This window comes from Rattus norvegicus, chromosome 5, assembly GCF_021556685.1.
Source record: "Rattus norvegicus strain SHRSP/BbbUtx chromosome 5, alternate assembly SHRSP_T2T, whole genome shotgun sequence".
NCBI lineage: Eukaryota > Metazoa > Chordata > Mammalia > Rodentia > Muridae > Rattus > Rattus norvegicus.
The window spans coordinates 88,361,724-88,367,969 of record NC_141538.1 but is presented as its reverse complement, the minus strand read 5'-3'; the positions used below and the strand labels follow the sequence as shown (position 1 = coordinate 88,367,969).

At 37.3% G+C, this 6,246-nt stretch overlaps 1 non-coding gene across 1 annotated transcript; it reads right to left on the bottom strand.

Annotated features, from left to right (window-relative positions):
• Nucleotides 1-200: 200 nt before the first annotated feature.
• LOC120103201 (U6 spliceosomal RNA) lies at nucleotides 201-307 on the bottom strand. Its single transcript, XR_015621640.1, has one exon. It is a non-coding gene; the product is annotated as a U6 spliceosomal RNA (small nuclear RNA).
• Between the last annotated feature and the right edge of the window lie 5,939 nt (nucleotides 308-6,246).

The window sequence follows — 6,246 nt, the reverse complement described above, 5'->3', positions numbered from 1 at the left end:
TATCTTGACTCCTACCTTTCAAAATTCTACTTTCTTCATGTCCTTTTCTTGTGTTATTACTCTAGCTTGAACACTAAGCACCATACTGAATAGCTAGGAAGGGAGGGGTTAGCATTGTCTTGTCCTAGATTTTCATGGGATGGCTTCATGTTTTTCTCCATTTAGTTTGGTGTTACCAGTAGGCTTGCTTTGTGTCACTTTCAAATATGAAATGCTTCATGAATTTCCATGTCATTTTTGTACAGGGGTCATGCAAATCTTCTCTGTATTGTTCCAATTTTAATATACATGCTGCTAAAGGAAACACCTGGTATTCCTTTGTGTGACATAAAATTTTCACACAGCTTAAGGATCCCTTGCATAATTTTTTTTGTAAAACCTGAAGAGAGATGGGAAGGTCATTCTTGGTCCCATGATCAAAGATTCTTTGGTCACCAGGGCAAGGTCTACCACCTAGCCTCAGCTGAATTGTATGCAGGGGACCACATCCTCCTGTAGTCTTGTGAAACTCTTTTCACCTCTCTTAATTAAAAACAAAGAACAACAGCAGCAAAAACTATAGTACTTTCCTTCTTGTTGTAATTTACCAGCATGAATGATATATAATAATTTCCCTCAAAGGGCAAGTCAGGAATACTGGCTCCTTTCCTGGGATCACAGTCGGAGAAAAAATATGTCAATGCAAAATAGTATCTTTTATAAGTAACTTGCCCTTTTGCCTAGACTTGTTAAAAGTCAGCAAAGAGTCTGGAGAAAACAAGAGGAGGATGAAGTGGAAGAGACTCTGTATATTGATACAATAAAGAAAGGCATTGTAGGAAGAAATGGAAAATAAGACACTGAAAGAAAATACTACATGGCATAGTTGTCTATTAGCACCTGAACATATGTAATATGTGTGTGTGTGTGTGTGTGTGTGTGTGTGTGTGTGTGTGCCTCATACATTCCTTTTGGTTCCTGAGATGGAACATAAGGTGATAGCATTCTTTCCTTCTCTGAGAGAAGGGATTTTGGGGAGAAGCACTTCTCACCAGTCTTAAGCCTGAGCTGAGATTGTAATTAATAGCTCTTCCTCACTCGATCCAGATTTCTTTTTCTCATGTTCCAAAGTGCTGGCAGCCTGTGCACTTCATTTTTAGTGTGGCCTGAGGGGCCATTTCTATCAAGTGAAGTGCCAAGTGCCCCTCTGCCACAGCAGAGCTCATTAAATGCAGCCGTGTCTTGGGCAGGGCTTACAAAGGCCCAAGAGCATAATGCTTCCACATCAGTTTGTCTCCAGTCTGGGCTGTGCTGTAGGTGAGGCTAATATCTAGCAGCACTGGTTGAAATTATTTGCCATGTTTCCCATGCAAAGTTCAGTCAGAATCAATCACGATGGGTCACCTGCTTTCATAGACTTTACTAAAAATTCAACATAATTATTCGTATAATATGTTAAAATGAAAACCATATAGGTTTTAAAGTTATATGTACTCAGAAGAAAACTCTGGAGAAAACTTGGATAAGATTTCTCCCTTAACATCTTGTAACTCTGGGTTTTCTCCTTGCTTTTCCAAACACTACAGGCTTGCACACATCACAGAACTTTCTCCACTGAACTATAATCTGTGCTTAATAATTTGAAGTTTTTGCTAAATCATGAATTCTTTCAGGGCACAGATCACAGCTTGCTCACTAACAAAACCCTAGTGTCTTACAGGGTACCTTGATTGTAGATGTTCATAAAATATTTTGTGGGTAAATAAATATGCTAACGGATGAATTGTGGTAGAGATGGATGCATAACCTCATGGATGGATGCATAGCTAGAAGAATAGATAAATATTTTTACCTATTATAATTCAGATGTATCTCAAATCCATAGAAATCCTAAAGAGATTAAATGAGAAAAGAATTGCTAAACTTTTGTCACAGACACCTGATATATAAAAGATTCTAAATAAAAACTTCTTTTCCTCTAACCACCCACTCTTGCTAACAAGGTAACAAGTTCATATCTACAGAACTTAAAAGGCTGTGATTATCCACTTGTAAACATTCATAATTCTTTGTGTTTACATATGGTAAAGACACATCACACACTTCACTTTGCTCTTTCATGAAACCCATCAATGGCACACAAATAGCAAAGTTCACAGTGGTTTCCCTATCACCCACTGTCAAATTCCTCCATGTAGCCCATAATATCCTGCCTGAATTTATTAGCACCCATTTCTCCAGTTACAGATTATGCCATACATTGCCTGACCACATTGATCTCATATCACAGATTGGCATTAGAACTAGGTTAGGACACACCCAGTAACTGCCTTCTACTACATGCACAAATCTTTTCCCTACTTGCCTACAGTGGTGCCCATCCTCCAAGCTAACTCAGTACCCCTCCATACATGTTATCATAGATGATACTCCATTAAATAAATGTACTATATTTCTATTCATGTGTTCACATATTTATGCTTGTCTCTAACTCAAATTCTACATGATTTGTTATATAATACCAACCAGTGTATTATAAAACATATAAAATTTATTAAATATGTATGGAAGAATGACATTTGTAATATATACCCAAACCTTTTCCAGTTTCCTTTAATTATTCTTTCAACTTTACCCTAGGGTTATTTTGGAAGAGAGAATCTCAGTTGAGGAATTATCTCCATCAGTGTGGCATGTAGGGAAGTCCTTAGGACATTTTCTTGATTAATAGTTGTTGTGAGATGGCTCAGATCACTGTGAGTGGTTCTACTTCTGAGCAGGTAGTCCTTGATTATATAAAAAAGCAAGTTGAAAAAAATTTTGTCCGGAAAGCCAGGACATAGCATTTCATCATAGCCATTGCCTTAGTTTCCGCCTCCAGGTTTCTGCATTGAATTCATCTTATAATGTAAGTTGTGGACTGAAATAAATTCTTTCCTCCCCAAGTTATTTTGGCCATAGTCTTTATCAAAGCAATAGAAAGTAAACTAAGGCACCATGCCTTCATGCCTTTCCTTCAGTCCTATGTGGTAGCCCCTAGAAAATCCAAGACTCTAGGCAAGCAAGAGGCTCCCAAGAGCCAATGGCAATGACTCCAGCTGAAATACACAAGAAAGGGCAAATAGAATCTGTACAAAGGTAGGCTCCAAATAGAGTGACAGGGCCACCCATGAATCTCAAAATATTTAACTGAGAAATGTTCCTGTCCAAAAGAAAGTCAGGTGGAAAAAGAGAATATTGGAAAGGCTATCCAGAGACTGCCCCACCTAGGGATCCATCCCATCTGCGGATACCAAACCCCCACACTTTTGCTGATTCCAGGAAGCACTAGCTGACAGGAGCCTGATATGACTGTTCTCTGAGAGACTCTACCAGCACCTGACCAATCCAGATGCAGATACTTACAGTCAACCATTGGACTGATCCCAGGAACCCCAAAGGAAGAGTTAAGAAAAACCTGAAGGAGCTGAAGGGAATTGCAAACCTATAAGAACAACTTTAACTAACTGGGCCACCTAGAGTTCCCAGAGACTAAACCACCAACCAAAAATTTACATGGAATGAGCCAGGACTCCAGATACATGTGTAGCAGAGGATGACCTTACCTGAAATCAAAGAGAGGAAGGCTTGATACCCTAGCATAGGGAGATGCTAGAAGGGTGGGGTGGGTCTCCATGATTGGCTGGAAGAGCACCCCTGTAGAAGTAAAGGGGAGAAGGAAAGGGAATGGTATGGGGGTTGGTGGAGGGGTAAACAGGAATGGGGATATCATTGGAAATGTAAAGGAATGAAATGATTATAGTAAAAAAAAAAAGCTCAACCCTTTTTCAGATCCTCTATTCATATAACTCAGATTTGGTGTCATTCCTGGTAAAATGTTAGTGATGAAGTCTGTTGAATTACATATATGAGAATCATCACAAGCAAATTTTAAAATGTTTTGTTAGATTCCTGACATCAAAATGAACAAAACTTACACTGAGGAATCAGCTCTCAACCCTTTCTGATGACGTCAGAGTCAAAGTTAAATAGGGTTCTAAAAGAGAACTTTATGTCAATTTTTCCTACAGTATACATATATAATATACATATATAATGCACACATTAACACACTCTCTATATCTATATCTATGTCTATATATCTATATCTATAGATATAGATAGATAGATAGATAGATAGATAGATAGATAGATAGATATAGAGATAGATATAGAGAGATGGATGGATAGGTGATAGGTAGATAGATAGATAGATAGATAGATAGATAGATAGATAGATAGATAGATAGATAGAGGGTGTGTGTGTGTATGTGTGTGTATGTGTGTGTGTGTGTGTGTGTGTAAGGTACATTTGTATCTGGAGTTTGCTTACAATTTATTTACTCACTCAACTTTTTATAAAGTCACAATATTTATGTATTTGAATCATCTGCCAGGTTGGCATTTAATCACAACTTCAGTAGTCATTTGGCCTTTTGCTTCCCAGATATTTTGAGCATCTACCTGTGTGTGCTATCGGTTTAAAATAGTCTAACTAAATTTCAGTACTAATCTACTATTCATCCCCCAGTGTTACTTCCTCCTCAATGAGGAATAAAAATCATGTTTCCTTGATGTTTTCCCCTCTTCTCTATTGCACTCAATGACTATGGATGAGGCTTTAAATGAAAACTACATATTACAGTCTGATTTGTAAGCCTTTCAGTGTCATCCTCTATTTTATTCATTCATACATGCTCCAGTATATTCTGCTAATCAATCAATTCCGAATTATCTTTCTCATCCCCAAAATAGCCACGTAGTGCACTTTTTGTATCTTTTGCTTGTTTTTACTATCCTGAGGTGCTGCATTTTGATACTTGTCTCTTAATTGAAATATACATGTGTAGTCATGTCCTGTTATCTTCTTCTCTCATAAGCTTATTTATGAATTTGGGAATATCACCACTAACCATTTCTCAGGAAAATTTCAAATCCAACCCCATTCAGTTTATTTGACCTATCTTCTCTGAATTCCACATACATTTGTAATTATTCAGAAATGACTAGTGATTATCCTCCTCTAATCCAGAGTACTTTTAGATTGTTATTATTGCTGTTTTCTTATTACTTACTTTCAAAATGAAAGTGACTCCTGAATGCAGCCCCAATGTGCCAAGTTCTTAGTCAGTAACTGGCTAGATCTCTGAATTTTGGGAGACTATTTAAAACTTACTGTTACAGAGAGATACTTATCTTCCTCTGCCTCTGCCCATCTGTTCATTCTTTCCCTAGATCTTTTCAACATGCATTACAATGATTTTTCACTGGGAGGAAAGAGTAAGGTCAAAATCCAAACCTCCAGCATGGAAATGTCTTTTGCTCTATGCTCAATCACAAACTTATTTTCCATGATTTACACATCAAATGACTTCTGAAATGATCTGGCCTTGACTTATTCCATTTCTTCTATTTTCTGCCTTCTGCTAGGTAAATGATAAGACTGGGACATACTTTGTAGATCCTGTGTCCATTCATAAAGAAAAAGGAAACACCTCTAGATTTCCAATATTTCTAAGAGGAATAACAGAATCCCCACTTGGCATAAAGAAGGTAGCTTGAAGCATCTTCTCAATGCCTGTTTCTAATCTCTTGTCCCATCATAAGCATATGCTTGGATAGAATTACCTTTTACAGACATAGAAAAAATGATGTCCAAGTATTACAGAGCGATCATCTTCTCCACCCCTCTCACCCGACATATGATAACATGATGACTCAGAAGTAATGAGATTCTCCTTTAACACAAACCAAAGCACAGGCAGTATTAGAACAGACACCTCCTCTTTTTCCTGATAAGTTACTGTCTGGATGCCAAATTCATAATAGGGTATTTAATTTCTTTTGAATTCAACACCTGTATCTCATCAGACAGTGTCTGGTGCAAAATAAGTAACAAATTTATAAATATTCCTTCATTTCAAAGGTATTCTGTATAGTTGGGGGAAGAAATCTTATTTCACAGAAGGCAATTGACACAGATTAGTGGCAGTCCATTAACTGTAATCCAGTGACAATCCTCTCGTGTCCATGTATCTTGGACAAATATCCCAGTTCCTTGATGTAAAAGATGATGAGTTGAAAGTAAAAACATAAAAATCACAGTATGGGGGAGGTGAAATATAATTCTAAAGGAATTGGGGGTGGGAGGTTTTGGAGACAAGGCTTAATAGAAGCATCTTCAGATCTAATAATACCAGTGCAAAATAAAATTTGTCCAAAATAAAA